Here is a 27,077-nt window from a genome sequence, read left to right as displayed (position 1 = left end):
TCTCAAATTCCAAAGGCATTTTAAGGGATGGACTTGTGATCTCATCAAAATTGCACACAACTGGGAACCAGGAGCCTAAGCCTCTGGTCTTGGCTTAGTCAACTGCCTGTAATGTGACCTTGGACAGGTCTCATAACCTCTGTGCAAGTTTGCCCTTCCGAAAAATGGGGTTAAAATACTGGTCTCCCTCCCTTTTAGACTGTCAGTCCCAGTCAATCAATCATTTGGGAGTAGGAGAACAGGTGGAACAGATACTTGTTCAGTCTGATTAACTGATATCCACCCCAGTGCTTAGTACAGTGCCAACATATAGAGAAGAAGAAGAAAGAAGAAGAAGAAGAAGAAGAAAGAAGAAAAAGAAGAGAAAGAAGAAGAAAGTGAGAAGAAAGAGAAAGAAGAAGAAGAAAGAAGAAAGAGAAGAAGAAGAAGAAGAAAAGAAGAAAGAAGAAAGGAAGAAGAAGAGAAAGAAAGAAGAAGAAGAGAGAAGAAGAAGAAGAAGAAGGAAGAAAGGAAGAAAGAAGAAGAAGAAAGAAGAAGAAAGAAAGAAGAAAGGAAGAAAAGAAGAAGGAAGAAGCAGAAGAGAAGGAAGAAGAAAGAAGAAGAAAGAAGAAAAAGAGAAGAAGGAAGAAAGAAGAAAGAAAGAAAGGAAGAAGAAAGGAAGAAGAGATGAGAAGAAGAAAGGAAAAGGAAGAAGAAAGGAAGAAGAAGAAGAAGAAGAAGAAGAAGAAGAAGAAAGGAAGAAAGAAAGAAAGAAAGAAGAAGAAAGAAAGAAGAAGAAAGGAAGAAGAAGGAAGAAAGAAGAGGAAGAAATTAAGAAGGAAGGGAAAGAAAGAGGCAAGGAAAGAAGCGAAGGAAGCAGAAGAAGGAAGAAGAAGAAGGAAAAGCAAAGAAAAAAAGAAAAGAAAGTCAGGGAAGAAAGGAAGAAGAAGGAAGAAAGGAAGAAGGAAAAGAAGAAAGGAACGGAAGGAAAAGAAGGAAGAAAAGAAGAGAAGAAGAAAGAAGAAAAGAAGAAAGAAAAGAAAGAAGAAGAGAAAGAAAAGGAAGAAGGAAAAGGAAGAACAGGAAAGAAAGGAAGAAAAGGAAAAGAAGAAGAAAGGAAGAAGAAAGAAGAAGAAGAAGAAGAAGGAAGAGAAGAAGAAAAAGAAGAAGAAGAAAAGAAGAAAAGAAGAAAGAGAAGAAGAAGGAGAAGAGAAGAAAAGAGAAGAAGAGAAGAAAGGAAAGAAGGAAGAAAGAAGAAGAAGAAGAGAAAGGAAGAAGAAAGAAGAAAGAAAAGAAGAAAAGAAGAAAGAAGGAAGAAGGAAGAAGAAGGAAGAGAGAAGGAAGAAGAAGGAAGAGAAGGAAAAGAAGAAGGAAAAGAAGGAAGAGAAGGAAGAAAAGAAGAAGAAGAAGAAGGAAGAAGAAGAAGAAGAAGAAAGAGAGAAAGAGAGAAGAAGAAGAGAAGAAGGAAGAAGAAAGAAGAAGAAAGAGAAGAAAGAAGAAGAAGAAGAAAAGAAAGAAAGAAAGAAGAAAGAAGAAAGAAGAAGAAAGAAGAAGAAGAGAAGAAGAAAAGAGAAGAAAGAAGAAGAAAGAAGAAAAAGAAGAAAGAGAAGAAAAGAAGAAGAAAGAGAAAGAAAGAAGAAGAAAGAAGAAGAAAGAAGAAGGAAGAAGAAGAAGGAAGAAGAAGGAAGAAGGAAGAAGGAAGAAGAAGAAGAAGAAGAATTGTGGCATTTGTTAAGTATTTACTGTGTGCCAGGCACAGTTCTAAGTGCTGTGGTGGAAGCAAGTAACTAGGGTTGGACATAGTCCCTGTCTCACAAGGGGCTCACAATTTCAATCCCCATTTTACAGATGAAGTAACTGAGGCACAGAGAAGTTAAGTGATTGCCCAAGGTCACACAGCAGGCAAGTGGCGGAGCGGGATTAGAACCCGTGACCTTTTAACTCCCAAACCAATGCTCTTTCTACTATGTCATGCTGTTTCTCTAATATATTTTTATTTGTTTTTTTGTTTGTAGTCATTGGTACTGAGGCAGCTTTAGACGATCACATGGCCAGGATTAATTATTTATAATTATAATTAACTATTAATGGACAGACATGGGGGAGATTGAGTCCAGGGATCTGGACCATGGAGCTAGCTACTGTTGACTGACAAGCTCCTGAACCAGGCGAGGCAAGTTCAAGGACAAGCAAACACACAAACAACACAATGCCCTCCTTCTGCTAGCTAAATTCTATACTTCTCATTCCTAAGGTACTGGTTTCATTACAAATGGGTCCCTGAGCTCATTTTAGAGATCAAAATCAGAAGAAAAACGATTAATAAAAGGGCAAATAGTTGCATTTTTGCAGTGGAATTATCCCTTGTCAAACCTTCCTTGGCCGGCACAAGAGCCAAATCAAGTGAGAATCAGGAGGCTTCCTGAAGGAATTTTTTTTAAAATGTGGATTTCCACACGTGTGACAGATGATGCCTATTAATTTGCACAAGATAGTGGAAATGCTGATAAGTTTTAAAAGTCAAACATCAGAAAATTTCCTATTTAATTCAAGATATCAAAGAGAAGAGGATGGGGGAGGAGGAGAATGATTTCAAAGGTGACTCTTCTTACATTTCAAGGGAGACGTATAATCCTGATCTCAGTCTTGCTTCACCTTTCTCCTTCACAAAATAGATAAAGGAGCAGTCCTGTTTCAGAATGACCCTGAAAAAGTTCAAAACCAAAAAGTTTCAAATTCCATTATCGGAAACTTTAAATCCTCATACGAAATGCTGCCGGGTGTTGCTATGGAAACCTTAGGTCACTAAGTAAAAAGAAAAACGTGCATTTAACCGAAGCTGTGTTGATTCACTCCAAGCAGGAACATTGTTTTAATGGCAGTGGCCCCGACTAAGTGATGCCTAATAGAAAGGGCTTGGGCAACGGGGGACCTAGGTTCTAATCCTGCCTCTGCAAATTGCTCTGCCAATGGTTTGCTGTGTGACCTTGGGCAACTTCTTGGGCCAAATGAGAAGCAGCCTGGCTCACTGGAAAGAGCACGGGCTTTGGAGTCAGAGGTCATGGGTTCAAACCCCGGCTCTGCCACTTGCCAGCTGTGTGACTTTGGGCAAGTCACTTAACTTCTCGGTGCCTCAGTTCCCTCATCTGTAAAATGGGGATTAAGACTGTGAGCCCCACGTGGGACAACCTGATTCCCCTGTGTCTACCCCAGCGCTTAGAACAGTGCTCGGCACATAGTAAGCGCTTAACAAATACCAACATTATTATTATTATTATTAACTTCTCTGTGCCTGGGTGCCCCAGCTGTAAAATGGGGATTAAGTACTTGTTCTCCTTCCTACTTAAGCCTCTGAGCCCTAATGCGGGACAGGGAATGTCCCTGTACAGGTAAGCACTTGTACCTACCCTAGTGCTTAAAACAGTGTTTGACACATGATAAGTACTTAAGTCCCATAAAACGAACAAAGAACACCTGACGAAATCCAAACATTTAGCATGGGAGAAGTGCCATGGCTGGCCACCAAGAGTGTTTAAATTACATAGGAAAGACATGTTTATTATTGGAGAGAAAGTTCTCCATGTAAGAAACGATTGGTCACACCTGACATTAATGTCAATCAAGAAAGTATAGTTTGACACCTTTATTTTCCTCCAGCATCTTCTACATTTAAATCATTTTGGTCTGTCCTTCTCCCCCATAGAATATAAGAGCTTTGAGAATAGAGAACATGCATCTTGCTTCAGTTGTAATAGTAGTTCTGTCCTTTACTGAGCACCCACTGAATGTACTGTACTTTTCTAAGTTCTTGGGAAGGCACATCAGAAGCCCAAAACACTTTCCTTGTCCATTCGGGGTTTATACTCTAAAGGGAGAGACACATATAAAACTATTTCCAAATAGTACGGTAGTGTTGTAATCTCCCAAACACTTGTGTTTAATGAATTTGATTAATTGAAAATGAAACTATGCACATATGATGGTGCTCTATAAAATGTAACAGTGAACCTGATTCTCATACTGCCTAAACATTTCCTTAATGCACACTTTGATGCATTAACTCCTTTGAGCCCGTATTTCAAATACTGGCCAAACCTCTAGATTGGAAGCTCCTTGTGGTCATTTATTCATATTTTTTGAGCACTTACTGTGTGCAGAGCCCTGTATTAAGTGCTTGGAAAGTACAATTTAGCAATAAGGAGAGACAATCCCTTCCCACACTGGGTTTACAGTCTAGAAACATTTCTACCAACTCTGTTATATTGTACTTCCCTAAGTGCTTAGTACATTGATCTGTACACAATAAGTGCTCAAAAAATATGATTGATTGATGGGTAATGATCTACAGTATGATGGGTCAGAGAAGATGGGGAAGGACAGGAAAGAATGTGGCAGTGATGGAGATGAAATTCTAGCAATGAAACTGATGAACCAGGGAATATTTTAGTGACTTGGAAGTAAAAACATTTTAAAGATCTTCTGATTCCCAAAAGATTGCATTGCCTTCCAAATTTATTTTAATTGGATCATACTACCCTTTGAAGTACAATCTTAATCTCAAGAGCTTTGTGGAAGAGAAGAATATGGTCAATTATTTAAAACCTGAAAGTAAAAATTCCCCCCAAAACCCACCAAACAAAACATAATATGAGGAAATTTGGGATAAAAATATCCAAGCAGTTAGTCATCTACGTTATAATTCCAGCACAAGGTAAATGAGACATCAAGAATATGCTATATTATACTTTATCTTTTAAAATACCTCATTGGAACCTACAATGGTGGTTAAAATAGAATCTGGTATTTCTGAAAATTAGAAATAAGTTGTTTTTCTAGTCCTTTCAGAGCCCCTACCCCAGTTAATCATTAATCTGTGTTGTTCTTAGGGCCACAAGTACTAATTGCCTGTGGGTCACAGGACTATGTGAGACAGAGGTTGATTTCACAACATTTAAACTTAAATTAATTTTAGTGTTTATCCCTTGGGACTAGTTTATTCTTGATAATTTTTTCCTCATAGATAGCTGAATCTGTGAGTAGAGATCTATTTATATCTCTCTCTGTATATATTATATATGCCTAAATGAATATATCCATAAAGGCAAAATATATCTACATTTCTATCAGATTCCATTTAAAATGTTGTTGTAGATTCCAGTGAGACATTTTAAAAGGTAAAGTTTAATATAGCATATTCCTAATATCTCATTTAGCTTGTGCTGGAATTATAACGTAGACTACTAGCCAACTCCTTGGATATTTTTAGCCCAAATTTCCTCATATTATGCTTTGAGGTTTTTTTAAGGATTTTTCACCTTTATACATCTATCTATATATAGATAGATAGATATAGATATATTTGCCCTTTATATTCAAAAACACCAGTGATCTTGCAATTCACTCATGTTCATGGTTCACTGAAATGTCCTGTATGGGCACAAGTGTGGGAAAAAAAAGAAAAGAAAAAGATGGTATCTTTTTGTGTTGTCACCCTTAATGTTTGCAGGTCCTAGTGCTGTTTTCTCTTTCTCCACTTTGTCTCTACTTCTTCACTGAACTTTGGCTAAAAAAGAGTTGCTCCTTTCTTGATAACAGTGTGCCATGTTGGTCGATAGACTAGAAGTAAGCATTTCCTGTATGGATCTTCTAAAAACTTCTTTAAGTGTTAAATGTTGAGAGTTTGTAAAGCACTTTACTAAGCACTGGGAAGTAAAAGTTATTATAACTTAGACATAGCCGTCATCCTTAAAGGGTTCATAGTCATTGTGGGAGAGAAAGTGAAAATAGATCTAGATGAAAAGATCAATAATTCAGATAGGTTAAAACAGGACACTGCAGGCACAATTGAACAATTTCACATTTTTAAGAACAAAAAGTGTAATGGTAGCTACTGTAATCACTCTGTACAGCTCTCTGGCCTTATTGAAGCCACACCTCCACCAAGAGGCCTTCCCTGACCAAACCCTCCTTTCCTCTTCTCCCACTCCCTTCTGCTCTACCTTGACTTGCTCCCTTTATTCACCCTGGCTCCCAGCCCCACAGCACTTATGCAAATATTTGTAATTTATTTATATATATGTCTGTCTCCTCCTCTAGACTGTAAGCTCGTTGTGGACAGGGTATGTGTCTGTTATATTGTACTCTCCCCAGTGCTTAGTGCTTAGTACGGTGTTCTTCATACAGTAAATTGACCCCAACTTCTGATGTTTGGGAAAATAACTTTTGCTCTTCTGAGGAATCCGACTCCCCCCTGGAGATGATTGAATCGAGGATGACCTAGCAGGCTGCCCTGGGTTTGGGTGGTCCTCTACAGACTTCTGTGGATTCAGGGCTCTACCCAAGTGGTAGGCAGGGTCAGGCTGGTGCTTGAGTGGCCCCTCAAGGACCCCAGAGACCCATGTTACAGGAGTACAGCTAGACTGTAAGGTCCTCACAATTTAACTTGATTGTATTTTCCCAAATGGAACAATGTTTTGCCGAATAAGCACTCAATCATACTGTTTATTAATTGATAATGGTCATTTCTCTGAGCCATAGTCCATCTTGATTGAAGCTTGCCTATTTGAAGTTTATTTATGAGGGATCCATGTCAAGTTAGGGAAAATTGCTATTTATATTTGTTTCACTGAATGCCAGAACACAACCCGTTCCGGTTCAAAGATTCAGTAGTAATCTTGTCCTCTATTCACTTGTATAAACTAATTTGCACTAATGTTACTTTACAAGTCCCCATTCACTGTACAAGTGTTAACTGTTTACTTCCAGTCTTGTTTAACAAGCCCATAACATTAACATGACATGAATTATACATGGCTTATAAAATGATCATTTAGTCAGTGGAAAATTAAATCCATAGCTGTTTTCTAAATGTAAGTTAGGACGTTCATCAGTAGAACTGTTACATTTTTAATCAATTGTATTGTGGTTCCAGTAGCTATTGTCTAAATTGCTCTTTCTCTCTGTCTCTCTCTCTCTCCTTCTCTGTGTCTTTCCTCTTGTCCCTGTAGCAAGTTTAGAATTACCAGTTTTCCAATAATAATTGATTTTTTCCAGCTCACATTTAAGGCGGAAGGATACATCACCAGATATTTCCATGTTACTTGGGTTTCAAGAAAAGCACTTTTCATAGTATTCTTTTTAACCTTCTACTTCAACCTCTTTGAATTTTTGACCTTCACAACTACAGAGACACATACTCACCAACTCTGAAATCCCTCTCTCTGACCATAACCTTCTCACCTGCCTCATCTCTCACACTCCCTCCCCCTGCAAATCTTCGCTACTGCCCCACACAGACCTCCGCTCTCTCGATCCCATCCGTCTTTCCAATAGCATCTCGCCTCACCTTGCCGCCCTGTCCTCTCTTCCCACTCTCGACGAGCGGGTCTCCGCTCTCAACTCCACCCTCTCTACTCATCTCGACTCTCTCGCCCCCCTTTCCCTCCGCCGCTCTCGCTCCACTAACCCACAGCCCCGGATCACCTCCTCCGTCCGCCTCCTACGCTCCTATGCTCGAGCTGCTGAGCGCTGCTGGCGAAAGTCCAAGCACCAAGCCGACCTCACACACTTCAAATTTATTCTTTCCTGCCTTAACTCTGCCCTCTCCTCCGCCAGGCAAAGCTTCTTCTCCTCCCTCATCGACACCCATGCCCGTCACCCCCGCCGATTGTTCCGGACCTTTAACTCTCTCCTTAGGCCCCCTATTCCTCCCCCTCCCCCATCTCTCACCCCCAATGATCTGGCCACCTATTTCCTCACGAAAATCAACACGATCAGGTCTGAGCTCCCCAAAGTCACCCCTCCGCCTCTCCCCTCCCCCCCCCAACAACCCCCTCCCCTACTTTCCCATCCTTCCCTGCAGTATCCTCAGAGGAGATCTCCTCCCTCCTCGCAAGTGCCACCCCCTCCACCTGCGCCTCGGACCCCATTCCCTCTCACCTTCTTAAAACCATCGCCCCTGCCCTCCTCCCTTCCTTAACTTCTATTTTTAACCACTCAATCTCCAAGGGCTCCTTTCCCTCTGCCTTCAAACATTCCCATGTCTCCCCCATCCTAAAAAAACCCGCTCTTGACCCCACTTCCCCCTCCAGTTATCGTCCTATCTCCCTACTACCCTTCCTTTCCAAAATCCTAGAACGAGTCGTCTACAATCGATGCCTAGAATTCCTTAACTCCCATTCTCTCCTAGGCCCCCTCCAATCTGGCTTCCGTCCCCTCCACTCTACCGAGACTGCTCTCTCTAAGGTCACCCGTGACCTCCTTCTTGCCAAATCCAATGGCTCCTACTCCATTCTGATCCTCCTTGACCTCTCTGCTGCCTTTGACACTGTCGACCATCCCCTCCTCCTCCATACCTTATCTCACCTCGGCTTCACGGACTCTGTCCTCTCCTGGTTCTCCTCTTACCTCTCTGGCCGATCATTCTCGGTCTCCTTCGCTGGAGCCTCCTCCCCCTCCCATCCTTTAACTGTTGGAGTTCCTCAAGGGTCAGTTCTTGGCCCTCTTCTGTTCTCCATTTACACTCACTCCCTCGGTGAACTCATCCGCTCTCACGGCTTTGACTACCATCTCTACGCAGATGACACGCAGATCTACATCTCCGCCCCTGTCCTCTCCCCCTCCCTTCAGGCTCGCATCTCCTCTTGCCTCCGGGACGTCTCCACCTGGATGTCGGCCCGCCACCTAAAACTCAACATGAGCAAGACTGAGCTCCTCATCTTCCCTCCCAAACCCGGTCCGCTCCCAGACTTCTCTATCACCGTGGATGGCACGACCATCCTTCCCGTCCCGCAGGCCCGCAATTTCGGTGTCATCCTTGACTCGTCCCTCTCGTTCACCCCACACATCCTATCCGTTACCGAGACCTGCCGGTTTCACCTCTACAATATCGCCAAGATCCGCCCTTTCCTCTCCACCCAAACGGCTACCTTACTATTACAGGCTCTCGTTATATCCCGGCTAGACTACTGTGTCAGCCTTCTCTCTGACCTCCCTTCCTCCTCTCTCGCCCCGCTCCGGTCTATTCTTCACTCCGCTGCCCGGCTCATCTTCCCGCAGAAACGATCTGGGCATGTCACTCCCCTTCTTAAACAACTCCAGTGGTTGCCTATCGACCTCCGCTCCAAACAAAAACTCCTCACTCTAGGCTTCAAGGCTCTCCATCACCTTGCCCCTTCCTACCTCTCCTCCCTTCTCTCTTTCTACCGCCCACCCCGCACGCTCCGCTCCTCTGCCGCCCACCTCCTCGCCGTCCCTCGGTCTCGCCTATCCCGCCGTCGACCCCTGGGTCACGTCCTCCCGCGGTCCCGGAACGCCCTCCCTCCTCACCTCCACCAAACTGATTCTCTTTCCCTCTTCAAAACCTTACTTAAAAATCACCTCCTCCAAGAGGCGTTCCCAGACTGAGCTCCTCTTCCCCCTCTACTCCCTCTGCCATGCCCCCTTTACCTCTCCGCAGCTAAAGCCTCGTTTTCCCCTTTTCCCTCTGCTCCTCCACCTCTCCCTTCCCATCCCCACAGCACTGTACCCGTCCGCTCAACTGTATATATTTTCGTTACCCTATTTATTTTGTTAATGAATTGTACATCGCCTTGATTCTATTTAGTTGCCATTGTTTTTACGAGATGTTCTTCCCCTTGACGCTGTTTAGTGCCATTGTTCTCGTCTGTCCGTCTCCCCCGATTAGACTGTAAGCCCGTCAAACGGCAGGGACTGTCTCTATCTGTTGCCGACTTGTTCATCCCAAGCGCTTAGTACAGTGCTCTGCACATAGTAAGCGCTCAATAAATACTATTGAATGAATACTTAGCAAATTCTTCAGACCCTCAGTGCTTGGCTTTTGAAAAGCATTGATAATTGCAGAGTTCTTCAAATTCACCAGAGAGGTAACTGATGGCAGCAACATGGCTTAGCATATCAATGTTCCCTGCCACACCAATGAGCAGTGACCAAGCAACTGTCCCTTAGAGAATTAGGGATTCTGATAAAACCAATTAGTACCATTGGTCAGAGCACTGAAATAGGCCCCTCCTATGATCAGAGGAGCATTCTTGTGGCAGTGACTTTTTTTAAATAGTATTCATTAAACCCTTACTAGGTGCCAGGCACCGTTCTAAGCACTGGGGCAGATGCAAGCTAATCAGTGTAGTCCATGTCCTACATGAGGCTCACAGTCTTAATCCTCATTTTACAGATGAGGTTACTGAGGTACAGGGATGTTAAGTGATTTGCCCGATGCAGACAAATAGCAGATTTTAGAGAAGCAGTGTGGCTTAGTGGAAAGAGCATGGGCTTGGGAGTCAGAGGTCATGCGTTCTAATTCCAGCTCTGCCACTTACCTGCTGTGTGACCTTGGGTAAGTCTCTTAACTTCTCTATGTCTCAGTTCCCTCATCTGTAAAATGGGGATTAAGATTGTGAGCCCCACCTGGGACAAACCTATTACCTTGTATCTACCCCAGCGCTTAGAACAGTGCTTGGCATATAGTAAGTGCTTCACCAATGCCATCATTATTATTATTAGAATCCAGGTCCTTCAGAACTGGTTATATCATGGTCTTATCTTAACCCACCTCCTTAAAATGTTTATCCAAAATAATTTGGTTTTACCATTTTATTGCCTGTTTCTCCTCTTTAATGACACTTTTGGCAACTCCAGCCTGCCTAGCAGTGTAAAACCAAAGATGCCCTCAAATTAGAATGTGGTTCTGGTCATCATTTTATGCGAGTATTAGTCTAAGTAGTCTAAATAGACCACTTGAGACATTATCGAAGAATGGAAAGTGTAGGACCCAGGAAAGGCGTGTGGAATTCTGTGTCTACCACTGACCAATTGAGTGGTTTTGAGCAAGTCCCTTGCAGCGTGGCCTAGTGGATAGAGCACAGACCTGGGAGTCAGAAAGAGTTGGGTTCTAGTTCCAGCTTGCTACTTGTCTGCTGTGTGACCTTGTGCAAGTCACTCAACTTAATAATAAAAATAATGGCATTTATTAAGCACTCACTATGTGCTCGGCCCTGTACTAAGCACTGGGGTGGATACTATTAAATCGGGGTGAACACAGACCCTCTTCCCACGTGGGGCTCACCATATCAATCTCCATTTTACAGATGAGGTAACTGAAGTCCAGAGAATTGAAGTGACTTGCCCAAGGTCACATAACAGACATGGGGTGGAGCCGGAATTAGAGCCCATGACCTTCTGATTCCCAGGGCTGTGTTCTATCCACTACATTGTGCTGATTCCCTGTGCCTCAGTTATCTCATCCATGAAATGGGGATTAAGACTGTGAGCCCCATGTGGGATAGAGACTGTGTCAAACCTGATTATCTTGTGTATACCCCAGTGCTTAGAACAGTAAGCACTTATCAAATACCATAAAAAAATGAGTAAAATGGGGAAGTGGATTAGGACTGAAACTATTATATAAATACGCAAGTAAGCTATTCATTGTCCAATTTTTGGTTTCTTAATAGATCGCCTAAATCCAACCAACGAATGATCCAGGGTCAACATACCCATTCACAGAAAACTCAATGATTGACAGGACAAGAGTTCTAGAAATTACCGACTGAAAACTCATCCTATAGAATCTGTTTCTTGTTTTATTGTACTCTCCCAAATGCTTAGTGCAGTGATCTGCACACCGTAAGCACTCAATAAATGCGAGTGAATGAATTGACTCCTCTCTAAATTGTGAGCTCATTATGGGCAGGGAATGTGCCTGTTTATTGTTATACTATATTTTCCCAAGCACTTAGTACAGTGCTCTGCACCTGGTAAGTGCTTAATAAATACGATTGAAGGAATAAACCCTACCATCCTGAAATAGCTGATGACAGAGGAAGGGGGCTGAAACACCCACTGGATCACTGGGTGTTTCTTTTGGGAGAGGAGGGGGTCAGTCGAACTTCACTTTTAGATTTGGAACATCTGTCTTTGGTTTTTGGAAAAATAATAATAATGATAATAATAATAACAATAAAGTGTTTACTATTTGCCAAGCACTGTACTAAATTCTGAGGTAGATACAAAATAATCTGGTCCCACGTGGGACTCTCAGTCTAAGTAGGAGGGAGAAGAGATATTGAATCTCCATTTGCAGATGAGACAACTGAGGCAGAGAAGTTCCATAATTTGCCCAAGGTCACACAGCAGATACAAAGAGATCCAGGATTAAAACCCAGACCTTCTGACTTCTAGGCCCATAATCTTGCTTCTAGACTACTAAGTCACCCTGCTTCTCAGCACACAAGAGGATGATTGGTTGTTATGCATGGACTTCTCTGGAGACACGAGAATACTTTCAGCTCTAATAGATGGACTCAAAGTATCCCACTCTTCCCACTCTTGACCCTACAATGGAGCAAGGCAAAGGACTTTGAATTCCTTTGGAAGTCTTCACTTACAGTCTCTTCCTGAAATTTTTCAAAACATAATTTAAGCATATTTATTTAAAGGTCCAGCATATAGTTTAATGCTTTGATTAACAATAACACTAATCAACTAACTCTTCATTAACCCACTCGGTTGCATAAGTACATCTTGATTTAAGACCAGTGGAACACTTTGGTACTGGGACGGTGAAACATAAAAAAACACTTTCCGTACAACGTATATAGGAGGGAAGTGATTATGAGTGCTTCAAACATATGGCCGCAGCTATATTTTCACCTACTGAAGAAACAAATCCAAATATGTAACTTACACACATTCCTCGCCTATAAATACACAGATTGGATGATGTTGTGACATAATTTTCCTAAGTACTAACAGCCAGAAAAAGTAATTCTGAGCATGTTATCAGAAAGACAGATGGTTGGTATTCCTAACTGGTTCGTAGATATTTCGGGAAACCATGTGGTTACTCTAAAATTAAATCACGCTGAGATGCTATGTGAGGTATGCAATCAGCTACATTCTTATGCTTTTACAATAAAGAGCACCAACACAAATATCTTAGAACAGACTGGCAGATTGTCTTCAGTAAAATCATGTTACCCAATCATAGGGTTGGGAGGGATCTCGAATGGTCGATATAAGCTCTACCCTTTAAGCAGAACCATGTTTAAACTATTCCACACTCTTGAGACTCTGTCTTATTTTCAGAGTCACAGTAGTATTATAAAGTTTCAATTGAATACAGTGCACTGTACTAAATGATTGAGAAGGTATAGAAGAAGCGCCAGATATATCCACAGGGAGCTAACCCTAATGGGGAGACTGACGTCTACAATATTTAAAAATAGAGGAAGCACGGGGAATAATAAAGATCAGAAACAGAGTAGAAATATTATGCCGGGATTAACTCTCAGACTGGAATCAATAATTAAATCAACAATCAAATATACATACATATGTAAGTGCTACTGGCCGCTCATGGATTGACATGACTCAAGTTTTGGGAAATTAAAAAGGGCAGACTTACCGGAGGAGCTGGGATTATTAATATTGGTCAGGGGATGGGTAGTGTTCCAGGCCAAAGAGGCAACATGAGTTTGGAATCAGAGGTGGGAAAGTTGAAAGCAAGATGAGCTTAGAAGGTGAGCTCTGTGGGGTGTGGTTGAAGAGAGCCAATACAAAAGACTCTAAGGTCATTGTGGGCAAGGAATGTCTTTGTTTATTGTTAAATTGTCCTATTCCAAGCACTTAGCACAGTGTTCTACACACATTAAGCAAATAAGACTGGCTGGTTGACTGACAAGAAATAGAAAGCTGGTGGATCTATGAAGTTGATAGGAAGGAGCCTTTGTTTGATGTGGATTGAGATCAGCAGCCACTGGAGATTTTCAGGAGTGGAAAGTGACGTTTTGGGAAGATGAACTAGGAAGCAGCATGGAATCTAAGAAGTGGGGAGAGCCTGGAATGCGGAGATCAGTAAGGCGGCTGGTACAGCTGTCTAACCATGGAAAATGAGTACCCGAACCGAGGCGTAACTATTGGATAGAGAAGGTCTTTGCAGGAGAAGATTCCATAACTTTCCTTGGACCCTGGTAACAATACCCATTTCAGGGAGTTCATCATACCTCAACAAATCCCCTCGTGCTGCACTCCAAGCACATTTTCACTATGTAAATAATAATAATAATTATAACATTTGTTAAGTGCTTACTACTTGCAAGGCACTATACTAAGCTCTGAGGTTGATACAAGCAAATTGGGTATGACACAGTCTTTGTCCCACGTGGGGCTCACAGTCTTAAGAAGCAGCGTGGCTCAGTGGAAAGAGCACAGGCTTGGGAGTCAGAGGTCGTGGGCTCTAATCCCGGCTCCGCCACTTGTCAGCTGTGTGACTTTGGGAAAGTCATTTAACTTCTCTGTGCCTCATTTCCCTCATCTGTAAAATGGGGATTAAGACTGTGAGCCCCACCTGGGACAACCTGATCACTTTATATCTCCTTCCCCCCCTCCAGCGCTTAGAACAGTGCTTTGCAAATAGTAAGCACTTAACAAATACCACCATCATTACTATTATTATTTACAAATAAGGTAACCAAGGCACAGAATAGTGAAGTGATTTGTCCAGGGTCACACAGCAGACTAGTGACAGAGCTGGGATTAGAACTCAGGTCCTTCTGACTCCCAGACCCATATTCTTTCCACTAGGCTATGCAGCATTTAAGTGAAAATGGAGAAAAGATAATTAGCATCCCCTTTAATATCCTTAAGCAGAACTGTGTCCTATCTTCTCTTATGATGGCGAGTTGTCTCCGACCCATAGAGACTCCGTGGACACATCTCTCCCAGAGCTCCCCACCTCCATCTGCAATTGTTCTGGTAGTGGATCCAGAGAGTTTTCTTAGTAAAAATACAGAAGTGGTTTACCACTGCCTTCATCAGCACAGTGAACCTGAGTCTCCAACCTCGACTCTCTCCCATGTCGCTACTGCCCAGCACGGGTGAGTTTTGACTTGCAGCAGATTGTCTTCCACCCGCTAACCACTGCCCAAGCTAGGAATGGAATGGGTAGGCCTCTGCTTGACTCTACCTCCCGTAGTTGAGAATGGTAGAGGACTGGAAGTTCTCCAGGTGTGATCCCGAGAGGGGCAGAACTGTGTGCTTTTATCAAACACCAATTGTAAATGTGAACAAGCACTGCGACAAGCACTCGGTTCAAGTTATGGCTAAGATATGACTTCATAGGGCCAGAATGGAGGAGTAGAGTGAGAACAGAGGAGTAGCATGGCCTCATAGATAAAGCATGAGTTCTAGTCCTGCCTCTTGCCTGATGTGTGACCTTAATCAAATAACTTCTCTGTGACTCAGTTTCCTCAACTGTAATAATATGATGATGAGGATGGCATTTGTTAAGCACTATGTGCCAAGCACTGTTCTAAGCGCTGGGATAGATTCAAGGTGATCAGGTAGTCCCACTTGGGGCTCACAGTCTTCATCCCCATTTTACAGATGAGGGAACTGAGGCCTAGAGAAGTGAAGTGACTTGCCCAAAGTCACAAAGCAGACAGGGGGCGGGGCAGGGGTTGGAACCCATGACCTCTGACTCCCAAGCCTGGGCTCTTTCCACTGAACCACACTGCTTCTCTGATAATATAATGATATGGTAAAGTGAATTTAGGCAGTATTTGATAGTATTTTCAGGTGGAGTAACTGTTTTTATAAGGGACTTGAAGCTGTTGAGACCTCTTTTCTCAAGATAAATCCATTTGTTTGATTATAATTATCATTATTATCATGGTATTTGTTAAGCACCCACTATGCGCCAAGCACAGTTCTAAGTGCTGGGGTAGATGCAAAAACTAAGAGAGAGAACAAGTATAGAATCCCCATTTTACAGATGAGGAAACTAAGTTACAAAGACATTTAGTGAATTGTCCAAGGTTGCACAGAAGGAAACTTGCAGAGCTGGGATTAGAACCCAGCTGCTTTGACTCCCAGGCCCATGCTCTTTCCACTGGAACCATATCGTTCATTCTGTTTTCTTTCTTATTTTCTAGACTTTTAACTCATCTTTGTGATTTACCTCTGAACCCATGGACAACAATGTGGCCAAGTGGTAAGGACACGGGGCTGGGAATCAGAGGGCCTCAAATTTAATCTCAGCTCCACCACTTGTCTGCTATATAACCTTGGGTAAATCACTTAACTTCCCCGTGCCTTAGTTACCTTATCTGTAAAATGGAGATTCAAACTGTGAGCTGGACCATGTGAGACAAGAACTGTGTCCAACCTGATTGTCTTGTACCTACCTCAGAGCTTAGTACAGTGCGTAGCACATAGTAGAGAAGCAGCGTGGCTTAGTGGAAAGAGCCTGGGCTTGGGAGGCAGAGCCGTGGCTTCTAACCCCGGCTCCACGACTCGTTAGCTGTGTGACTTTGGGCAAATCATTTAACTTCTCAGTGCCTCAGTTACTTCATCTGCAAAATGGGGATGAAGACTGCGAGCCCCATGTGGGACAATCTGATGACCTCATATCTACCCCAGTGCTTAGAACAGTACTTGGCACATAGTAAGCGCTTAACAAATACCATTATTTTAATTATAGTAAATGCTTAACAAATGCCACTTAAAAATAAAGAAAACCTTTTGAGTTCTCTACATTGCCCCTCTATATAGAGCTCAATATTCTAGAAAGAACTTCCCTTTGCTAATTAACCTCAGGAACCTATGTGCTAGTCTCCTATTCATTTAACTCAGGATTGAGATGGTTTCATTGATACAGGGCTGATTTGATACCCCTGGTACACTTATTCTATCCACTATAACCCAGAAACCCATTTCTGTGATACACAGAGATCTTGCAAAATGAGGACTTTCATTCTATGTTTCGGCGAGAACACTGTGAGGGAATTAGGTGACTTTCATCCAAAAATGCAAGCCTGTGTAAACATGGTGGGAAATGTGTTTGGAAAAACAAAAATGCAAGGCATCAGAAACAGGTGAATATTACAGACTGCCTTCTCCTTAATGGGATGTTTTGCAAGAAAAGAACCTTTGTGCTGTTGGAGAATGGGGTTACCTGTTCCTACCCAGTCATTGCCTGTGGTCACTCAAAATGACAGGTTTTTCTCTGGCTTTAGAGGCTCCAGATTAACATAGATGCAGAAAGCATGTAAGATTCTGGAGGCATTAACAGTCACTGCAAATTCATACAGCAAACCAGTTCTCCCACTTTTTAGACTGGGACAGTCCAATCGAAATATCTTGTATCTACACCAGTGCTTGACACATAATCAGGGCTTAACAAATACACAGTTATTATTGTTATCAGCGATAGGCTCCAAACATAGACAAGAGTGTCCAGCACTTAGAACAGTGCTTGGCACATAGTGTTTAACAAATATCGTTATTTTAACCTAACACTCCAGACATCCGTTTAAGGGGTATTTTTTTGCATTTCCTATGTTCTGTACAACACTAAGCACTGTTATAGCTATGAGATAATCAGGTCAGACACAGTTCCTATCCCATATGGGACTCACATTCTAAGTAGGTGGGAGAACAAGTATTTGATCCCTATTTTACAGATGAGGAAAACAAGGCCCAGAGAAGTTGTGTGACTTGCCTCAGGTCACACAGCAGGAAAGTGACAGAATCTGGATTAGAACACGAGTCTTCTGACTTTCAGGCCCGTGTTCTTTCCACTGGGCTGAAGCCCTCTCTTGAACATGAATTCAGAGGCTCCTCTGCCGCTAATCTCCTCACTATGTCTCGTTCTCGCCTGTCCCGCCGTCGACCCCTGGGCCACGTCCTACCTCTGGCCTGGACTGCCCTCCCTCCTCACATCCGTTACATTAGCTCTCTTCCCCTCTTCAAAGCCCTACTGAGAGCTCACCTTCTCCAGGAGGCCTTCCCAAACTGACCCCCCATTTTCCTCTGCTCCTCTTCCCCTCCCCATAACCCCTACTCCCTCTCTCTGCTCTACCACCTTCCCTGCCCCACAGCACTGGTGTATATTTGTACATATTTATTGTTCTATTTATTTTATTAATGATGTGTATATATGTAAAATTCTATTTATCTATTTTGATGCTACTGATGTCTATCTTCTTGTTTTGTTTTGTTGTCTGTCTTCCACTTCTAGATTGTGAGCCCATTGTCGGGTAGGGATTGTCTCTGTTGCCAAATTGTACCCAATAAATTGCACTCAATAAATATGAATGAACGAACGACCTACTACAGGGTTGAAATAAGAACTGAATTACCAGAAGAAAATCCAGAATCTTACCATTAGGCCTCCTTTTCCAATAGCCCCTTTTCTCTCTCTTGGACGTCTATCAGAGTGACGTAGTTCTCTTGGGGAATTGGCTCTTGTCTTCCACAGAATCCTGGATGTTTGCAGGGGGATTAACCTAGTCGCAGAAATTGGCAGTAAGCCAGAACTCAGGCATGCTTTATCCTTCCTCTTCTCTCCTCCACCCCTTCAAGCTAAGGAACAGGCATATATCGGGAATTCCCATGGCCTGCTGTGGCCAGAGCCGTTACAGCTAGGAGAATGAATACACCTCCTCATACAACCTAACTTTGGGCATCTCTCTCAGAGCCTCCAGCTGGCTTCTTTCTAAAGTGGATGATCATACCCACTCCTGATGAATGAACGCAGGGGTGTTACAAGAGTGAATCAGCTTAACATTTGAAAAGGGTTTTCAGGTGCTTTCTTACAGCTGTGGTTTTCCTCCCATTTCAACCGTGCAGAGTGTTTGTTTTGGACATGGGTCTAATTTTTGGCACTGAAGCAATTGAGACTATTGGAGAGTCCAGATCTTTCACATTAGCAAATTGGGGGCTGCCCCCTTGTCCTTCCTGCCTAGACCGTGAGCCCCTCGTGAGACAGGGATTGTGTCCAAACTACCTCGGGATTATCTCGGGGCTTAGTAGTCAGTACTAGTTAATCATTCAGTTAGTCTTATTTAGCGAGCGCTTTCTATGTGCAGAGCACTGTACTAAGCACTTGGGAGACTACAACACTATAACAGACATATTCTCTGCCCACAACGAGTTTACAGTCCAGAGGGGGAGACAGACAGATAAAGAAAATTCCAGATAGGTTCATAAGTGCTGTGGTGCTGGGAGGGGGGTGAATAAAGGGAGCAAGTCAGGGTGACACAGAACGGAGCGAGAGAAGAGGACTTAGTCAGGGAAGGCCTCTTCAAGAAGATGTGTCTTCAATAAGGCTATGAGGGAGGTAGAGTTGGCATGTAGCGAGGGCTTAACATGTATCACAATTATTCTTATTCTGTCGAAATTATCTTAGGCCTACTCTTTCAATGAGCAAAAGCTAAGGTGCATTCACTTCCCTCCAAACCCTTATCTCCCTCATCCAGAGGGGAAGTCACATTGGAAGATAACTTGGGAAAACAAAAGAATGAGTTTTAATTCATCTATTCTTGAACAGCTTTGACAAGCCTCCAGGGGGGCTGATTTACATGGTAGGGAGGGACTGTCAGCACTTTCGGAATGGTGCTTTGACCCTCTACGAGGCTGTTGAATACTGGTGATGGATATGAAATGGAGTCATGCTTTGACAGTAGTCATCAAATGAGCCATCAAAAATAACTAATTTTCAATATTTACCCTTATGGGTCCAGTGCCTTTGGCCAATACTCTGGAGCTCTCAGCTGCCTGGGAGGGGAATTATTTCAGTGGCTGCTCCTGGAGCCTGGTCTTAGCCCATTAGAGGAGGGGATTGGGGCCAATTTGTCACACTGGTTTCTGAAGGCCTGGTGTCAGCCATAGGGCTGTTTTTAGGTGCCATCCAAGATCAGGGTAAAGGTTATGCAGAAGAGAATATTCTTCCCACTTTGATTTACTCTGAACAGAAAAAAACTCTCATTTACAGCCCCTCAGTTCTTCAGTGACAGGCACTGTATTAATAGATAGGCACAAATGGTGCCATATGTGCAGGGGAATTTTCAGCAAACACATGGTGATTTGGTCCATGCATCAAAGACCCAAAAGGTGTCGAATCTAGTGCATGAAAGCTCAAAAAAAAGTCCTATCATTTCTGGGTTCTCTTTCTATTTTTGCAAAATTAATGTGAGCTACTGCTTTGCTCAAATACTAAAAGGATTTCTATTCTTTAAATTGCCACTTGTATTTCTGCTTGTCATTTTATAATGACAATATATCCCATTCTTTTAAAATGAAATGCTAGCATAGGTTTTCTTTTTCATTTGTTCCAGAATTACATTTATCAGAGGCAGAACAGATATTTCTAACTTTTTTTGAATTTAGAGAAATACATACACTTCTCATTTTTGCATTTTTACAAATAGCTTTAGGGTAGTTATAGAGAACTCCAGTCAGAAAAAAAGCATCACAATTTCAGTAGCTATTTGTATTTTCTGCAAGTGTCCATTTTTACATCTTTTGTCATTTAATATTATTCAGAGATCTGGATTACTCATAATATTTGTTCTGCCTCGCATGGAAAGAAATAACAAAGAACCGAGTATACTCAGAAGTTTCAAATAGTGACAACTTGAAAGTTCCTGATCAATCTCAGCATGAATTTCCATTTTAAAAGATCAAAATAAACCCCGGCCACTAGAAGGAAAAATGGGGATTAAATAGAGAGTTGTGATTGTACAATAATCAGAGCACTTACAACAGGTGGGAAAAAACCCTTGACCTAGTGGAAAGAGCATGGGCTTGCAAGTCAGAGGACCTGGGTTCTAATTCTGACTCTGCCACTTGTCTGCTCTGTAACCTTGCCAATTCACGTAACTTTTCTGTACCTCAGTTACCTCATCTGTAAAATGGGCTACTTAGCTTGAGTCTCAAGTGAAACAGAGAAAGTGTTAAACCTGGTTATCATTGTATCCTACTCCAATGCTTAGCTCAGTGTTTGAAGCATAGTTAGTGCTTATCACCTAACACTTAACAAGTACCATAAAAAAACCCCAAACTGCATGTCAGCTTGAAAAAATGGAACACATCTGATTGGATCCCACCTGTTGCTTGTGTTCTCTGCCTCACCTTCAATTTGGTAAAAAGGGAATGTATTTGCAGGAATTTCAGATTGCATTCAGTTTGATTTGACTGAAGACTACCGAGTGAGAAGCAAGAGAATGCTCAATGATTCCACTTACCCAGTTAGTGGTTTATCTGTTCCTCTTGCTTTCTCCCATTTTTTTTTGTCACCCGCTTCCATTGCACTCCCTGTTAGATCATCACCCCTTAAGGAGAAGAGAGAATGAATTAAATTTGCTTACTGTTTGTGACTCCTATAAAATGCCTGGTATTTAAAACAAATGGCTAAAATTAAAATTGTCATTTACCTATATTTTTCTTTCTCCCATTAGCATGAGTATTTGAAAGTTGTTCTAGGTGTGGGTGTCTTTATATATGTGTGTATATATACACACACACATATATATATGTGTATATATATATATATATACACATATATATATGTATGTATATATCCTGCAACTGGAACCGAATTACTTCACTACCATAATTAATATGTTTGGCCCAACAATGACATATAGCTTAAAGGAGAACAAAAATTTCTATAGAGATCTGCAGAGACAACATATTTACTTCAAAAACTGACAAGCTGATCTCTGTGGGACACATGCCAAAGTGTGGGCAAAATTCTTTAGACTGTATGCAATTAGAAAGCTAAATAGTAGTGGATTGTTTCTGCCAGTAATCGTCAATGCTATCTTCCACTACCCACATTTTTTAAAAAATCACAATGGATACTCCTAAGGTCGAAATAACGGCATCTCATCTGCCAGCAGGATATGAAAGTTGCGTGAGGGTCGAGCCGATCATCACTTCATATATTCCAAACTTGAACTGTCTGTTGATCAATTAATATTTAGTGTTCTCAGTGCCGATGACCTATTAAGCTCTTATAGATATGATTAATATAACCCATGTATTATAAGTTGCCATCTAAACCACCTAGAAAAGTAAATATCAGTTTCTTGTATCTTGTATCTACCCCAGAACATAGTACAGTGCCTGGCATATACTAAGTGCTTAACAAATATCATTATTGTGGTTATTAATAATAATGATTATAATATTAGCATATTGTCCAGTTCCCATGATTGCATGATACTGGATATGGTTAGGATCTTAGTATGGGAATCATTAAAAAGTGGGGTTCTAAGTACTGCAGAGTTGAAGAGTAGTAGCTAGATACCATGGCTACTGCCTCAAAAAATGTTCAGTGCCTTATTCTGGCCTAATGTTTGGGAAGCAACCTGAAATTATGCTGCCTTAAACATAGGTGGATGTAAAAAATACTTGCCAGTCAGGTAGGTTTAGAAATAGAAATTGTATATAACCCCAGTTAATTCTCAAATAATTACATGAAAACAGAGAGTGAGGTGACAAAGGACGTGAAACTAAGTCACATTTCACCCCCCATCTCCTTCCTACCATTCCTTTCCCATCTCCTTAAATAAGCTGTTTATGTCTGCTTCATCCTCTTCCTCTCCTCCTACTTTTTATCCAGCCCCCTGAAATTTGGCTTCTGCTGACTCCACTTCACAGAAACTGACCTCACCAAGGTGACCAAATGACCTCATTCTCGTCAAATCCAACAGCCTCTACTCCATCCTAATCTTCCTTGGCCTCTTTATTGGGCACTGTGGACCACTCCCATTTCCTCGGAAACATTATCCAACCTCATCTACATGGTCACTGCCCTCTATTGGTTCTCCTCCTATCTCTCCACTCAGTCCTTGTAAATATTCTTCACCAGCTCCTCCTCTGACTCCCACCCTCAAACCCCCTCAAGGCTCAGTTCAGGGTCTCCTTCTATTTACAATTCATTCCCTTGGAGAGCTCATTTGCTCCCTTGGCTTCAACTATCATCACTATGTGGATGATTCCCCAAACTGCCTTCCCAATCTTGATCTCTCTCCTCCGCAATCTCATGTTTCCTTCTGCCAATAAACCATCTCTTCTTGAATGGCTCCCTGACACTGCTGCTAGAGAAGCAGCGTGGCTCGGTGGGCTTGGAAGTCAGAGGTCATGGTTTCTGATCCTGGCTCCGCCACTTATCAGCTGGGTGACTTTGGGCAAGTCACTTAACTTCTCTGCGCCTCAGTTACCTCATCTGGAAAATGGGGATTAAGACTGTGAGCACCATGTGGGACAAGCTGTTTACCTTGTATCTACCCAGCACTTAGAAGAGTGCTTGGGACACAGTAAGCACTTAACAAATACCAAAATTATTATTATTAACTCAAACTTAACATAGCCAAAACAGAGCTCCTCATCTTTCCACCCAAACCCACATATGAAGTGCATTAATGAATTCCCAAAGTAAAAAAAAAAATAAAAACTAAGGCAATATGAATACATTTTAAACTGGGATAAAACACGATATTGTTATATGATCAAATTATGTTAGTATGTACCAATGATTGAAGTTTTTAAAATTTTTTTTCTGTGTGCTTAGGTAAAATGAGTAATTTTCAAAGTGTTATCTTTCACTCTGTTCAACAAAAGGACATCTTTAGCTTACAGCTGGCATTATCCCTATTAAACAATTAAACAAAGCTATATGGAAATGGCTTTAAACAAATAAATCCATAAATGGCTGGTATTTACTGAGGGCTTTCTGTGTGGAGGAGCACTGTACTAGAGAAGCAGGATGGTATAGTGGTTAGAACACGGGCCTGGGAATCAGAAAGTCATGGGTTCTAATGTGGACTCAACCACTTGTCTCCTGTGTGACCTTGGGCAAGCCACTTCAATTCTCTGTGCTTCAGTTATCTCATCTGTAAAATGGGGATTGAGACTGTGAGCCCTATGTGGGACAGTGACTGTTTCCAACCTGAATTTCCTTTATTCATTCCAGAGCTTAGTACAGTGGCCGGCACATAATAAGTGCTTAACAAATACCGTAATTATTAACAACTCTGTGCTTGGTACATAGTAAATGCTTAAAACCCCCACTATTATTATTATTACTAAGGACAATACTCAGAACTGGTAGAGATAATAATAATAATAATGTTTGCATTTGTTAAGCGCTTACTATTTGCAGAGCACTGTTCTAAGCGCTGGGGTAGTTACATGGTAATCAGGTTGTCCCATGTGAGGCTCACAGTCTTAATCCCCATGTTACAGATGAGGTAACTGAGGCACAGAGAAGTGAAGTGACTTGCCCACAGTCACACAGCTGACAAGTGGCAGAGCCAGGATTCGAACCCATGACCGCTGACTCCCAAACCTGTGCTCTTTCCACTGACCCACGCTGCTATTCCCTGTCCACAAAGAGCTCACAGTTTAGAGGCGCTAGTCAAAAATAACCAATTAAACAAGGGAAGAACTTAAGCTAAGGGAAATTTTTCATTAAAGCGAGAACATGTGGAAGTGCATGTACTTCCGGTACTAAAAGTCAGTCGATCAATCCTTCAAATTATTGAGCACTTCCTATGTGCAGAGCACTGTAGTAAGCACTACAACGGAGTTGGTAGATACTTTCCATTTCTGCAAGGCGTGTTAAGAAGAGAATAGTATGATCCCAAAAGACCACTCTAAGAAGAGGGTTGAAACAGGAGATGGCTGTATGCAGGTTTATTTTTTTAATTAAATGCCCTTTTCCTAGCAGTACTAGTGAATTCACTGATGAAGAATGCTTTTAGGAATGATTCAAACATTCAAGAGTCCCCCTCCTGGGCTTCTGCCCTTCTCAGTGGGTTTTGGATCTTGAGTTTTGGACTCTGGAAATGGCTCTGGGTAATCCTTATCTGCTTCCCCTATATGTGAATTTCATGTATAAGCATTACTCTGGCATATATAGTTCAGAATTCAAAAGGTTATCCATTGCTCTACCTACAAATCAGGTGGGGTTCTGTATCACCTGGCTTAGTAAGCGCTCCGTGGTCCTTTGACTCTGTCTTTGACCTCTCTTTGCACGCACTAACAGCTATTGATCCATTCAAAAATCCAGAGTGTTGCTAAATAAAGATTTTCACATACCAGGCTGTAGGAGCTAGTTTTTCTATCCAAGTAAAATGTCATCTTAGGAAGCTGGGTGGATTCAATTTGTTACATCTACCCTGGGTTGTACTCAGAATGTCCACAGTCCATCTTATGCGCATAATCCAGGAATTCTTAGTGGAGTCTCGTTATCTGGGCATGTAAAATTCACATCTTTTTCTTACTGAAATATTGAAAAAAAATCCAGTCCATTTAGCTAGCTTGGGAAACATTGTCCCAGGATTTCATTCAGCAAACACTTGAAGGGCGAAAATGATTTCCTCCATTGCCAACAAAACTGGGAAAAGGACAGCATTTGTTCTTGCCAGAATCATTATGAATTATTTACTACCTGCCATAACAAGTTACGTGAACAATATCACAACGAGCAGCACTGTTCTACCTCATATTCTTGGGAGATATTTAGTAAAGGTTGCACATAATAAAACGCTTGGTTTGTTCAGTATGCAGAGTTCCCTGGTACTGCACTTCCAGTTATACAAAACCCATGGCCTAATTAATATACGAGATCTAAATACTTCACTAACTTAGAAATATTCAATTCTCCATCTGTGGAATGACAGGTCTTCCACATAATCGCGGCGTGTGTGCGTGTGTGTGTGTGTGTGTTTGTGTGTGTTCAGAATCTAGAAGAGGCATGACAAAATGGAAAAGAGAAATTAGAAAACATACAATTTGGGAATATTTAAATTTTTTTTAAAAAAATCAAGAAACAGTAACTAAGGTCCCTTGCCTACTGTGTGACCTTGGTAAAGTGAATCGAATTCTCTGTGCCTCAGTTTCCTCATCCATAAAATGGGGATTAAGACTGTGAGCCCCACGTGGACAACCTTGCATTACCTTGTATCTACCCCAGCACTTAAAACAGTGCCTGGCACATAGTAAGGGCTTAAAAAATACCAACATTATTATTATAATTGAGTAAAGCAACTTGCCCAAGATCACACAGCAAACAAGTGGAGGAGCCGGGATTAAAAACCATGTAATCTGACTCCCAGGCCCAGACTCTTTTTACTAGGCCATGATGCTTCTTGATTAAATAATATTAAATATTTATGTTATTTCTTAATTGCTTACTATGTACATATAGTATACTAGGCACTGGGGGAGAGAAAAGATAATCAGATTAGACACAGGTCTGTCCCCCATGGGGCTCACAGTCTAAGAGGAAAGTAGAAGAGGGAATTTTTGCCCTATTTGACAGATGAAGTAAATGAGGCTCAGAGAAGTTAAGTGATTTGCGCAAGGTCACACAACAGGGAAGTGGTAGAGCCAAGATTAGAACCCAGGTCCCCTCATCCCCAGGCCCATGCTCTTTCCAGTAGACCACGCTTCTTCTGTTAGGCCTCTTCTGCCCATCAGGTGGCTCAGATCAACTAAAATCATGGGTTTTTTTGTATACATTTCTTGCTTCATCTTCTCTTTTTGATATCCTCCAAGTTCTGAGAATAAAGCCCTGATTTTCAAGTGATAAATGCATAAGGTTAAATTTTACTGAGCTCTCTCTTCCGGGATAATTTACATTGGTTTAAGGTGGAACCAATGATGAACAGAGTTTCCATTTATGGAGTGATTTAAGAAATCTAACAAGGCCACATCAACCCTGCTATCACTTCCGTTGGTGTTTTGCAGTTACTTAAATTATTAAATTGTGTGTGCTCTCAACATCTGGATGTTTTATTTGCCTTCAGTGGATTTTTGTCTAGAGAATATCCAGACATTTTAAGTAGATTTGCATCTGGATCAACTCCATGACTTCCAGCGCAAAAACATAACCAGGTTGATCGAGATACTAAGGCACTTTTTTAAGGTATTTGTTAAGTGCTTACTATGTGCCAGACACTGTATTAAGCACTGCCGTAGATACAAGCTAATCAGGTTGGACACGGTCTCTGTGCCACACGGGGCTTACAATCTTAATCTCCACTTTATACTTGAGGTAACTGAGGCCCAGAGACTACCCCAAAGTCACAGAGCAGATAGATTATGGAGACAGGATTAGAACCCAGATCCTTCTGATTCCCAGGCCCATGTTCTACGCACTAAGTCACACTGCCCTTGCAAAAAAAAAAATATGCTCTTGACAAGTCTGAAGTTTTCAGGCTACAGCTGAATCTATCTGCAAGAAAAATAGGCCACTCAGTTGATTGCCTCAAATAACATTGGCTCCA

At 41.8% G+C, this 27,077-nt stretch overlaps 1 long non-coding RNA gene across 1 annotated transcript in view; it reads right to left on the bottom strand.

The window, feature by feature from the left end:
* The window catches only part of LOC120638311, a 38,056-nt gene extending 16,955 nt beyond the window's left edge, over positions 1 to 21,101 (bottom strand). The window contains exons 1-2 of the long non-coding RNA XR_005659897.1: positions 21,024 to 21,101; positions 18,161 to 18,284 (exon numbers count right to left, since the gene is read on the bottom strand). This is a non-coding gene — a long non-coding RNA (uncharacterized LOC120638311). The remainder of the gene's footprint in view (positions 1 to 18,160; positions 18,285 to 21,023) is intronic.
* Between the last annotated feature and the right edge of the window lie 5,976 nt (positions 21,102 to 27,077).

Source organism: Ornithorhynchus anatinus, chromosome 4, assembly GCF_004115215.2.
Source record: "Ornithorhynchus anatinus isolate Pmale09 chromosome 4, mOrnAna1.pri.v4, whole genome shotgun sequence".
NCBI classification, from domain to species: Eukaryota; Metazoa; Chordata; class Mammalia; order Monotremata; family Ornithorhynchidae; genus Ornithorhynchus; species Ornithorhynchus anatinus.
The sequence above is the reverse complement of the archived record's forward strand: the minus strand, read 5'-3'. Positions and strand labels throughout refer to the sequence as shown.